Source organism: Euprymna scolopes, chromosome 19 (assembly GCF_053919585.1).
Source record: "Euprymna scolopes isolate OS-2025 chromosome 19, ASM5391958v1, whole genome shotgun sequence".
Lineage (NCBI taxonomy): Eukaryota > Metazoa > Mollusca > Cephalopoda > Sepiida > Sepiolidae > Euprymna > Euprymna scolopes.
In genome coordinates, this window is record NC_136500.1 from 74950428 (window position 1) to 74964973 (window position 14546).

The window sequence follows — 14546 nt, forward strand, 5'->3', positions numbered from 1 at the left end:
TGACTGGGACGTCGATCAGCTGCTTGGAGTGAGAATAGTGGTCAGTCAGCAGGTTCTTGGGAGTCAGATTGTGAATTTAAAAAACTGTGACATTGCTGACATCGATTTTGTGCAAGTTCTGATGACCCCAAGTTATTTAATATTTCAGGACATTTTGGATTACATGTGTAAGTAATGAATAGGTCACAGAAAACTGCCATTGCATCTTGATAAAGCTGTTGTAGATTTCTAGGACTTCATGTAAATGTAGATGGTAGAATAACTAGTACACCAGAATAACCATCTTCATTCCTTGCTAAATGATCCATTAAGCCAGAATATTGAGCAGCTCTTAGTTGACTTTGATGACTTTTAATGAAGTTAAATAAGCAACCGTCAACTTTTACATATGCGATAGACTTTTCTATTCATTTTGAATTTTATTCAATGAAGATTTGGAAATTCATAAATATTTTTTAAGTCGAATTATTGATATAGATTTCAATTAATGCATCACAACTTCCTGATCAGAACTGCGGGTCTTTGGAACTCCCTTCCGGGATTCTGCTTTCCCAACTGCAATGATATGCAGAAGTTCAAGTGTAATGTTAACAAACATCTTTCTACTCTTCTCCCTTCATAATGACCCCGCAAATTAAGTCCCTAATAGTAGCCCCCTGCTTCAAAGTGGCACTGTGCCTTGTTTGAGGTGAAAATTGAATTAAAAAAAAAAATAGAACACTTTGAATTTTCTGTACAAAAGTTTTTTCCATAAAAACATTGTAATCTGTTATAATATTTAGATTCTTGTGTATTACATGCATAGAAAATGAAGTGTTTCTGTAAATCTTACGAAGTACAGTTAAATTTTGATTTTTCGATAATCAAAATGATGTGAGGTAGGTTGTACCTATCAAATTTATGTCAATGTTATATAGTTAAGTAAGCTGGCTAATTGGCTATAAAGTAAGTTATTCCGAACTTTGATCTAACATTTTAATTAAAAAAAAAAAAAAAAAGCGTAACATTTTCTTGTATTTTTTTTTTTATATTAAGAAAAATGTAAGCATCATACTGAAATAATAAAATGCCATTCTTAATAAGGGGAGAGGGTTTGACTATTCTAAACCTTCACCTAAATAACGATTTAACGAAAAAAATGTTTAAAATGTTGTATCTTTTTTATAATTTTTGTTAAATAAGAAAAATCAATAAACTTTGATAGCACTATTGTAAGAATCATGCTGAAAGCCATTCTTAATATGGGGAGGGGGGTTAACTATTATGAAACTTCATCTAACAATGTAAAAAAAAATAAGGGAAAAATATATGTACGAACAATAAATATTTCTTCAGTTAAATAAAATATACTGTAAATCTTTAAATAAGAAATAAATATTTATTTAAACCATAATTATTGAAACAAAGTATTTTACTGCATAAAAAAACGGTTATGGGGAGAAGGGTTAACTATTTTGAACCTTCACCTAAATAGCGATTTAATGAAAAAGAATTTAATAGTCTTGTATCTTTTTTTTTTATAATTTGTTTTAAAATTAAAAAAAAAAAACTTTGATACCGCTATTGTAAGAATCATGCTGAAAGCCATTCTTAATATGGGGCGGGGGGTTAACTATTCTAAAACTTCACCTAACAATGTAATAAAAATAATGGAAAAATTCTTCAGTTAAACAAAATATACTGAAAATCTTTAAATAGGAAATAAATATTTCTTTAAATAAATTAAATCGTAAGTAATGAAACACTGTTTTATTTCATATTTAAAAAAATTGTGTCCATTTTTTATAGTATTTAAATATGTATGGCCTGTGGGTGGGCATTAGCAGATGATGACTGCATGTAAAAGAAGCAAAATAAAACGAACAAAACATAAGTAATAACTATGTAAACAACGTGAAGCTGTAAAATGTTACAAAATTACTCGATTCGGCATTAAATAACACGAAAAAGGATTGATATGCCGTAAAACAAAAACAAAACAGAACAAGACGTAAAATATGTTTTGACTCTGTGTTACTGAGTAACACTGTTACTCAGTGTATTTACAAATGGTGACTTTGGTGATTTATTTAATAAAGTCATTCTTGACTTTTGTAACATGTATTTCTAAACATATTTTTTGTTGTGTAAGGCTCACTCAAAAGTAAATAAATAAAAAAAAAGATAAAGTGGCACAGTAAAAAAAAAACGAACTCGTAACGTTAAATGTAAATATATTTATTACTGAATAAAATAGAATAAGCGTTCCATATTACACTACAATAATAAACAGAAGACATCGTTAAAAATGTAAGTAAAAGACTATACTATTTAAACTGTGGAACGATACCTTCTGTGCATAATTGTCTTTAAAATAATCCGGAACCATAAATAGACAGTTATCTTCTTTTTTTTTTTTTTGTTCGGGAACTTTTGGGAAATAAAAGGGTTTAATGATTTTTAACTGATAAAGATTGAAGAATAAAGGGAGATAATTCACATTAATTAATGTTTGCGATGATGATGGCGCGTTTCATTAATTAATGTTTGCGATGATGATGACGTGACACCGTACGGACAAGCATATTAATATATAGATTATTATTATTATTATTATTATTATTATTATTATTATTATTATTATTATTATTATTATTCCTTGTACTCCTTTCCCCCTCTTTTCTTCTTCCTTTTCTTCTCCGTTCTTTTCTTACTTGTTATTATGTTACTCTTCCTTCTCCTCCTCCTTTTCATTCTTCTGCTTCATTTTCTTCTTCTTCCTCTTTTTCTTCTTCTTCTCCTCCTCTTTCTCATTTCTCCATTTTTGTTCCTCTTTCCCCATTATAATCTCCTACGTCTTGTTCTTCTCTATCTCACTTTCTTTTTTACTTGTTATCTTTCTTCCTCCTCTCCTAATCTTCTTCTTCTTCTTCTTTATTCCAACGTGTATGCTTCGTCCTTATGTCTTTCAATGTTGTCTATCCAGGTGACATTGACACTTTTCTTTTGTCTTCTTTCAGTTTCCGACGTGATTTGTTCCGGACTGCCTACCTGTAATCGCCGATCGACTATCGAGACGTGCGTACGAACAAACGGTTATTTTTATTTTATTTTTTTAACAAAAAAAAGAATGGCGAAAAATAAAAATAATATGAAAGAAGCGAAAAATACTGCAGACGACAGAACCTACTTTGAATCTCCTCAGACACGAGAAGGGGAAAAAAAATCAGCGCAATATAAATTTGTAAAACTACTTTATCTGTACAATAGACACACCAGGATGTGATGCTAAACAAAATGTCACTTTTAATGGGGGGGACCTTTGGACAAGATCAAAGTGTAGTACAAGGTAACCCCTGCCGCATCTCACATTCATAGAGAAGAATGGCCTTATAGATCTGCAACTTCGTGGAACGTCTTATTTCCTGGCGAGACCACAGTCGATTTTGAAGACGGATAAAGGCTGCTCTAGCCAGGTTGATACGGCTGATGATTTTGTCTTTCGCTTGACCGGTGGCTGTAAATTTGGCGCCAAGATATCTACAGCTTCGCCATCGAGGTGCGGGGACGTTACCAGAGAGAATTTTCGTCTTAGAAGCGTTGATTCTCATTCCAACCATTTAGGCCATGCGACTGACCTCGTCGAGTGCGTATGGATCACAACATCGTTAGCAAACTCGAAGTCAGTGATGGAACAGTCGTGGACACCAGCGAAGCCAACCAAGCTCTTCTCTAGGATCCAGTCGATGATGTAGTTGAACAGGATGGGGGAGAGCACACATCCTTGGCGGACGCCTGTTTGGACGACGAAGGAATCGAATTCTTCCCTGTAGCACCCCGGGTGTGCACGTAGTACACCTTGATGAGGTTGAGAAGCTTGGCTGTTTCTGGAATTGAAAATTGAACTGAAATTTTGTTCAATTCAGATACCGATTCCATTACTCAAACAGTTCTGATTATTCCGATTCTCGTTTCGGATTAATCGTCCAAACAATTACGAAGAATTAAGTGGATTCATCAAGATTGGGATAACTCCACACTTTTCAAATAACCTATTGGAACAAGTGCGGGACATTCTAATGATCGTCTCATCAGTAGAACGTGTAATGGCCCATTTTTAGACCAACTAACATAAGGAACTTTAAAAACAGTTGGAAATAAGTCATAAACCATCCACTAATTATACAATTCTCACAGCTATGTACTTTGAAAACGGATCTGTTAAATCTGACATAGTGATATAGGACAGGAAAGAGAAAAAAACAACCTTATTAGAAGTTAATGTCCTTAATGATGCTGTGTTAAACAGAGCTGATAACGAAATACCAAGATCTTATGTACGACATGAAAAGAAACTGAAATCGTAGGAAGATCTCTATCATTCAAGTAATTATAGGAGCAACTGGAATCATAAAAAAGAATTTCCAAAACTACCTGACAAATATAACCGGTGAACCAAGTGCAACAGAGATTCAAACAATTGTACTAAAAAGTACGACTAGAATTTTAAGATCTCTCGGTAGGAATATGAGATAGCGGATGAATATCTGGCATTTGGTAGGATACCTCATTTTCAACTTGAATAAACTGATGAGAAAAATAAAAAAAATGATGTGCGTGGGAATAACATATAAAGTTTTTTCTTATTCATATGTAATATAAATGTAATACCAAATTAATATATAGCATAAACATGCTGATATACCTTTTCTTGTTAGATTAACGAAGTTAAGCAATGATGAGCTTAGACAGTGTCAGAATGGGTAACAATTTGGGAATATTAGGCGCTGTATGTATTCAGGTAAGCGGGTATGTATAATACTTGAAGGAGATGCTGAGTTTGCCCAAGAATGTCCTGAAACTGTTCAAAGTAGGGGCTATTTTGAACAGTTTCAGGACATTCTTGGGCCAAGTTTGCACCTGCTACTATACAGGAGTGGGGGTGGGGTTCCTCGGCTGTGGCGAAGGTGGTACATCTAGGAAATAGGGGCTCTATTGAAAAACTAAACTGGATAGAGAGAACCCATGGTTTCTGTACGGCAATCTTATAGGGTTTGTGTTACAAATAAAACACCCATTTCCAATTTGTAATGAGCCAAAACGGAAGTAGTAAGGCTCAGAAAACTGTCATGAGAATGATCATGTCTTGGATCGGATCTGTTTCGCTAAAAGAAATTTATTTTTATGTTATCTATCTATCTATCTAGCTAGCTAGCTAGCTGTCTCTCTCTCTTTCTCTCTCTCTCTCTCTCTCTCTCTCTCTCTCTTTATAGATAGATAGATAGATAAAATATAATATATACTTATTAAAATATATGTTCCTTATACTATAGTCCAAATTGTAACAAATAAATTTAATGAAGATCCATTTCGGCCTCAAAACTCTGAATATGATTTGAAACATATATATATATCTATATATATCTATCTATCTATATATATATATATATATATATATATATATATATATATATATATATATATATATATATATATATATATACCGACCGGCAGTAATCGTGGCACACTGCACTGATGATTCCCGAAAGGATGAAGTACTAGTGCCTGTAGGTATTTTAAAAATTATTATAGTAATAATAATGTGAGCCTCTTAAAGAACTCGGCTATTATTGTTGAGCACTTTATTTAAAGTTAAAATGAAAGCCGGTCACTTAAGCTAGCATGATGTTAGATCACTCTGGACGAATATTACATTAAAAAATAAATGTGTAAATGTAAATGATATTTTTCTCGCTGTTGAGGTTGGCTGTGAGGTTTGTTCTTTGTTAATGGAGTCAGAGATGACTTCGTGGCCGGATTCGAATCTCCTGAGCAGTAGTAATCGTGTTTGCCTGCACTGATGATTCCTGAAACAATGACACTCTAGTGTCTTTAGGTTCTTACAAAATTATTTTAGTAATAATTATGTCAGTCCCTTTAAGAACTCGGTTCTTATTGTTGAGCACTTTACAGTTGAAATGAAAGTCGGTAACTTAAGCTTGCATGCGCAGATCAAGATGTTATAATCATTAGATCACTCTGGACGAAACAGTAGTGTATGTAGGTATTTAAAAATTATTATAACTAGCATTTCAGCCCGGCGTTTCCCGGGTGTTTGGATGTGTATGTTGAGCAAAAAAAAAAAAAAAAAGTGGTAGTAGGAAGGCTGGCTCGAACCCGTACCGCAAAGGAGGAAAAGAACGGGGTAAAACCTAACGTTTATGCTGTTACGACCACCGCCAAACCGGAAGCGACATTTTTTTAAAATTAAGGCTAGACAATCTAAAGGAGAGGATAACTTTAAAAAATATCGGCGAAAAAAGTGAACCCCCCCCCTGTAGAAAAGTGCCTAGTTGAAGGGGAAGATATTAATGTTTTTAGCCAATTTGTCGTAAGAAAGGTCGAACTTTAAAACAATACTGATCTTGGTAAAATCCGTCGCCTCTATTGAAAGTTTAAGGCAGACATGCAAACAGACATACATACATACATACATACATACATACATACATACATTTATATATTGGTAACTAAAAATTTTCGACACAAACTGATGAAAAAGCTTGCCCTATCTCTGAATACCCTTTAGGTAAAATTTCAAATATTTAGACCAGAAATTGTCTGAGTAATTTGGAAGAGACCACAGAGGTCAATTTTTTTTAACTTTGAATTTAAATTTATTGTTTTGGGCTCAAATCCAGTTATTAAGTTAGATCCATGTCCAAGGAACTTATATCTAAAATTTCAAGTGCGTAGACCTAAAATTGTCGGAGGAGTTTGGTAGAGTTCTCAAAGGTGAAATCGTTGAACTTTGACCCCTTAACAGCGAAATTTCTAGCCAAAAACTGATCACATCTGTTTCCCCAAATCTCAGTACACTGTATATCAAATTTCGAGTCTGTAGACTAAAAATTGACAGAGTTATTGCGTAGGGAAATGTACACAGACACACACACGCACACAGACACACACACACAGACACGTTCACTTTTATAGATATATAGATACACACACACATAAAAACAATAGAAAATAAACAAATAAATAAATTAAATAAACATGAATATACATAAACGATCACACATATATGTATGTATATATATGTATATATATGTTCATATATGTATGTACACATATGTATATTTATATATATAAAAAAGAAAACGTCTGCCTTAAACCACTAAACTAGTTTTAAAACAGATCCTTTGTTCGATAAAAATGCATGCCCATTGGCTGATAGGAAGGGGCGCGGTGGATACTAGAAAGCAGATTGGCTAACTAAAATCCTCAACAGAAGAGGACCATATAAAAACGATAAACAACCACAGAATTCGCGCATAAGTCTGACGAATCCTAGAGTGGATGAAACGCCGAATATTCAGTGTAGCTTAATCGCCATATATATTTTATAAATTACTATATATATAATGTTTTATTTTTTTAGTACCGTTTTATCTGTTTGACTACATATGTTTCAGATGTTGGACCATGTTTGCGGTCTAACAGCCTCGTCACGCCTTACAGAAGTGGTTGTTAGTATTAGGAAGAAGTGTTTTAGAAGAAATACGAGAGAAAAAAGATAGAGAAAGGGGGATGAGGTAGGAGATAATAAAGGGGGAGGGAGACGGGTATTGACAATATTTCAGTTTTGAGGATAAGATACATTAGATTGTATTGTGTGTGTGGGGGTAGCAGATTCAGGTAGGCGTGGGTGGAGATATATGGATATAGTGAGGGGGGGGGTGGAGAGATGATGGTAAAAAAGGAAGAAAAAAGGGGGAGGGGGTAAGGATAGGAGGAAGGTGAAGTTTCAATTTTACATCTCAACTGTTTAATATTAAGTAGGTGAGAGAAAGAGAGAGGGTGAGCGAGAGGGAAAGAGAATGAGAGCGAGACGGAAAGAGCGGGAGAGAGAGAGAAGGAAAGGGTTAGTGTAGATGTCATATTTTGGTACAGGGTTCATTTAAAGTTTTTCTAGTCGCTATACGTCGACTTGTCCATATCAGTTTACCATGGGTTGTTTTTTTTTTAATAATACATACGTTGCACGCGCAAATACGTATATATATAATATAATATATATATATATATATATATATATATATATATATATGCACACTCCTACACATCCATATACAAACACATACGCACACACATATAAACAATGTATATGCAGACATCCATGGATCCATATCCAGACATACACACGACTCTTATACACTCACAAATATATATAGATACATATGCATACATATACATATATACACACCCACCCACCTATATACATATATATGTGGAGATATAGATCTTCAGTAAGAAGTAGATGCACATATACATGCATACATACATACACATACACACGTATCTACCCCTATACACGTATATACAATTACATAAATATAGATATTAATAAAAGTATAAACATACCGACTCACTGAGGATCCGTACATGTATCTTCATTTGTATATGTATAACCGGGTCTCTCTCTCTCTCTCTCTCTCTCTATATATATATATATATATATATATATATATATATATATATATATATATATATATATATATATATATATATATGGTTACAGCCTTTGAGATTTGAAAAAAAATCACTTGACCGCCGGTCGAGTGTGAGGGAAAATTTAATTGCTCCAAATATTTTTACTCGTCCGACATTATGTCTTTGTTTCAGTCAATAACAGTAAATAATTTTACAACAATTCAATTATATTTTCTTCTTTATTCTTAACTATCGAGGGGTACCCGGGTGTTTGAAGCTGTGTGTGGTTTTTGGTAAATCAAAACTCGGGGGGGGGGGTAAAATAAAAAAATGTTTTGGTAGGTAAGTATGAGGATCGAACCTGAACCCTTGAGGCAAAGTTGTAAATTCAAGTGTGAAAAACAAACGTGCGACGTTAACCATTGCGCCACCGCGAGATGCTAACAGAGACACGTTTGAATTTATTTAATTACTTAAATTAGTGCACGTTTTAATGACTTCATGAGGTCAACTTTTGACTGCAGGGTAGCATTTTAGTGTGGGAATGCTTTTTTCCCCCCAAGACGTTGGGGGTAGGGGGAAGTATTATAGGAAAAGGCCTAACCTACATCCGGCGAGCGAAAACTGTTGAATATTTATCTTCCCGAAGTCGAGCAAATTACATAGACAGGCGAGCTCCGTTGTTAACTGTGAGATATTACGATTTACATGTGATATAAAAAGTTTTTAAAAGTTGTGAACCGACTGACCGCTTCTCTGAAAAAAGCCTTTCTTGGACATACACAAAAAGCGAACATACAGTTTCGCTTTATATATATACTAGCGGGGGGTACCCGGCGATGCCCAGGTGTCTTGAGGTAAATCAAAACTCCGGTGGGAGGGGGGGGTTTAAATAATAAAATAAATGTTTTGGTAGGTAAGTATGAGAATCGAACCCGTACCCTTGAGTTGGAAATTAATGTGTGGAAAAAAAAACCCTGCTACGTTAACCATTGACCCACGGCGACAACAGACAATGTTTAGCAGGTTATTTACCTATAAAAAGAGGCGTGCGCAATAAAAGTTAACTCTGCTGCTTCCATTTGACCTAATTAAGAAGGTCAAATAAAAGTTACACAGCATTTGGGTTTGTTTACCCAAATTTAACTGTTTCTTTCCCCAACAGATGTTGGGGAGGGGTGTCTGATCAAAGCTGATTGCTTCTGGACGTTTTTTCCAGCGTAATGCCGAGAAGGTATTTATTTGCTCCCCCACCGAGCAAATTAGGCACAAGGCCGATTTTTAATGTGAGGAGTGAAGGGGAAATGGGGATCAACTCCCCGGGGAGTAGGGGAGCTGGATAGTGACATTTGGTATAAAGGGTTGCCGCTACATTGACCAAGGTCTTATATGTGGGGTCGCCCCCACATATGGTCTTTGCTTGCAGTATCTGCCGGAACAGATGCAACACTTTGATCCTGGCCCGAGGGCCAAGTACCGGCGCAATGCCGAGAGAACGTGTTATTTAGCCTTTCGTCCCCGGCCTTGGCATTATCTACTGCCAAGGCCTCATTTGGGGTACGAAAAAGCTTAGGCACTAAGGTCAGTAAGGGAAAGTGGGGAAAAAAGGGGTCTTTTCTAGTCTTTAGCTAGACTTGCGTCAGATAGCAAGTACTTTATTATAAAACCTACACTAGAGTTTCTATCACGCACTGTTCTGCCTAACATTCTTACCAGGACCTACTTAAAATAACAGCTCCCCAGCTTACGGGATGGCAGGCGACATTCACGCTGTGAGGAAAAAACATAAAAAACATAACATTATTTACAAGCAACTAAAGGAGAAAAATATATTTACAAACTAAGGCAATTTTTTTTTTTTTTTTTTTAATGGGGGCGAGATGATGGGGAGGGGGCAAACTAGAATACACCCAAAAAGAAAGAAAAAGAAAACGAATGAACAAAATGCCTATGGGGGCGGGTTAGTAAGGGGACCCTCCCTACCTATTCGCTGGTCTGTCGTGTGAAACGCCCACTGTCTTCCGGTCCTCTTCCCCCAGGGGGAAAGGGTGAAAGCAAGCAGGTCGTTCCCTAGGGAATTGTATGAAAAATAAATTAGGGTTGGGGACAACAGGGATGGATGGCGTCTTCCAAGATAAAGTACGTAATGGTCAAAAATAGGCCTGGGACAAAATAAAACAAGTGGACTATTGGGCATCTTTGGAAGCTCTCCTAGTGCCAATCTATCAAAAAATAAAAAGCTATGGGAACAGGATCAACACACATACTACCCTAGCCTAGTCCCTATAAAAAGCACAAGCTATCCACTCTTGGTGGTTACGCAATTATCTAGCCTTAAACCTACCATACTTATAAGGTAAACCTTATATTACTTGTCTTGATGGGGCTGGGTTCCGAGAAAAAGAAACCTCAGCACCCTAGGACCAATACCACTAGGGTGGAAACACGAACTGAAATCTAGCGCCTCGTCGGATGCACAAACTAGTGTTGTGCACCCATCTATCAAAGTCGATGCGGTGCAATCTTTTCCAATCACATCTGATTTTCGTTTTAAGTTGATGCTTAAAATGAACGACCAGATCGTGATCAGAAACAGATTGCTCCTCATAGACAACGTCCAGACATGAAACCCACGTCACTAACCTAGCCACCGTTAGGATCGCTAGAAACACCGCCCGTTTCTCCCTGCCAAACGGCGGATCCACATTGTCGACTACGTACGCTAAATCAAGTGGCACCGACCGCTCGGGGTCGATGCGAGCCGTTACCCCTTCGACATACTCCCAGAGACTCTGCACCCCACTGCAAAGAAAGAACGCATGTTCTCTCGTCTCCTCCTCTTCTTCGACATTGCAGCCTGGGCACGGGGGATAATAGTAATCCCTATCCCGATCATCCCTGGCTAGTTTGCCAAAGAGTGACAGTGCGTCCCGGACTAACCTCCACGTGATTGAGAACTCTGCATTGTTAATATGGCTACTGGCAGGCGCCCAACTCCACAGCGAGAAAACTTCCCCCCTCGACAGATGTAGCCGCTCCACCAGCAGGTCTTTTGCAGTCCCCACCACTAATTCCTCATATAGTCTCCACCTAGGCCATGCAAGGTCACTGGACCCCGGCAATGCCCTAAGGGCGGCTCGGCATTCGGTCAGGAAACACCTTTCCCCCACCGGTCTTCTGCGACATTCAGCGGCAGGGTCGGATATGAGCCGTGGGAAAGCTTGCTCCACGACTGGTACCCAGGGCGTTTCCTCCATCAGTGTCCGACTCAGGAACGCCAATCTTTCTGCGTGCTTGTGACTTTGCAGATCAGGCATCCCTAAGCCTCCCTTGCTAAGCTTCTGCGTACAGACCTGTCTACGGACATACGGCTTTCCTCATACCCAAAAAAGTTTGAACAGGAGGCGCTCTAAATTTTACAGCGGTCCGCAGGCAGGGGAAGAACAGATAAACGGTAAAGGATCAGAGGAAACACCTACGTAGCACATGCCTCCGCGCGACCCTTCAAGGACAATTTCCTCCGAATCCAAGTCCTTACTGACGACTCGACCTTAGTCTGTACTTCCGACCAATTCTTGTCCAGCTGGAGGTCCGGCCCGAATCACAGACCGAGGATCTTTACTAGACCATCAGTCCAGCCGAACGCACCTGGAAGCGGGTTTACCCCGGTCCAGGCGCCCAACCGCAGGCCAATGGACTTGCTGCGATTGATCACGGCCCCTGTGACAACTTCATACTCAGCGATCGCTTCTATCACCACTTTAATATCGCTCCGTCGTGCAATGAACATGGTGACGTCATCGGCGTACGCGGACACCCTGGCAACTTTGCCGACAGGCAGAACTATGCCACGTAGGACTGGTCTCGCCGCCTTGTCCTTTAATTTGCGAAGGAAGGGCTCCAATGCCAGGACATAAAGCAGAGGCGACAGCGAGCAACTCTGCCGCACCGACCGGGAGACCCCGAAGGACTCCGACAACCTACCATTTACTTGGACCACCACCACGGGATCACGATACAGGGCGGAGATCCACTTGCGGAAGTCCGGACCAAAGCCGGCAGTTTCCACAACAGACCTCAAGAACCCATGGTCCACCCTGTCGAATGCCTTGGACTGATCTAAATTGATCAGCGCGGCTCCAGTGTCGTCTTCTACCCCCTCTAAGATCGTGCGAATCAAGTGCAGATTGTTCTGAATCGATTGACTCTTCACAGCGTAGTTCTGATCCGGTTCGATCAAGTCGCCGATAACAACCTGCAGTCGGTTCGCAAGAACGCGGGACAAAATCTTGAAATCTGCGTTAAGCAGAGTGATGGGTCTATAGTCGTCTAGATTCCCCCCTCCATGTTGGTTCCCCTTCTTCAGGAGCGTTACCACTCCTTTGGTTACCTGCCTCGGGATCGAGTCCTGGGCAAACCAGTGGTTAAACACGCCCGTCAGAAGGGGCACAAACATGGGCGACAGCCTCAAGAACAGTTCGTAAGGCAAACCATCGAGCCCCGGAGATTTGTTGCGGCCAACCTGCTTCAACGCAGTAATGACCTAACACTCCGTAACCATCCCCTCGCAGCTAGCCGCTCAGACCGCAGTAAGGCGGGGTGAGCCAGCTAGATAGCTGCCAAACTCCTGGCCGCAGAGTCTGGGTAGTTTGGTGAAGCGCTCCTCCAAATGTTGCCGAAACCCATTGCAGATCTCCCGTGTCGGTATTTATTTGCTCCCCCACCGAGCAAATTAGGCACAAGGCCGATTTTTAATGTGAGGAGTGAAGGGGAAATGGGGGTCAACTCCCCGGGGAGTAGGGGAGCTGGATAGTGACAATTGGCATGAAGGGTTTCCCCTACATTGACCAAGGTCTTATCTGTGGGGCTGCCCCCACATAGGGTCTTTGCTTGCAGTATCTGCAGGAACAGATGGTATTTATTTGCTCCCCCACTGAGCAAATTAGGCACAAGGCCGTTTTTAATGTGAGGTAAAAACCAGCTCCCCTAAAAGGGGTCACTCTGGTTACCAAAAATAATAATTGTCCCAGTATAGAGGGTTTCCCCTCCATTGACTGGTACAAATTATCTTAAGTGCAGTATCTGCAGGAACAGATACTACACTTTGATCACCAGCAATGCCGAGAGGACGTCGTTTGAGTTTAGTTTCACATATTTATACTAAAAAGCCCACTCAACATGCGAGAAGCCAAAATAGCAATAATTTTGTAAAAATCGACGTAAATAAATCTATACGCTACGCGCTTTTCTAATTCCTAGATATTATTATATAGGACCTATATACACAGTTTTAAGCGATAGTAACAACCCCGGGAGCACGTGCGAAAGAAGCCTTTTGAAGACATACACGAAATGATCACACACATTTTGCCTTTTATATATATAGATAAACAATTCCCCCGATACCCAAATTATGTCGTAAACTTTCATACAAAAATTAAAATAGCCAGCCTAAACCGTAGGTGTTGAAAAAAAAGTGTTATGAAATCTCCGGGTATTCACGATTGTGGACTGAAATCTCCTGATACGAGATCTCCGTGGCTCGAAATCCCCGATATTCAAAACAAAATACCATTTAGCTGAAATGAACTAATCGGCATGGTTTAATATTTTGTTAAAATTTAAACGGTCAATTTTTCTTTGCAATTTATGGAAAAAAACTTTGATATAGAACAGAAATTGGTTTCTTTTGTTTCTATTAAAACAAAGAATTCACCTCGGAAGATCATTCTAAAATTTAGAATATTATTTGTGAAATTGGTATCGATGATTTTTTGAAAGTTGCGCAAAAAAGAGCATGCAAATATCTGAATTTACATAATTGAGAAAAATATAATTACTTGTTGTATAATTTAATTTTCTGTGCGTGCTTGACGGAACAATGCGTTTTTTCCTCTTTCAAATGTTTGTCTTTACTTTTGTAAGCATGAAGTGTATGTAGTTGTAGCGTCGAAGAATTTTTTTTCCTAATGAATTTCAAAATCAGAGAGCTAAATGAAGGCGACATTTTGACTACAAGCAGAATGTGTAAATTTGACCTCTTGTTGACCTTTAGCGTGACCACTCCCCTT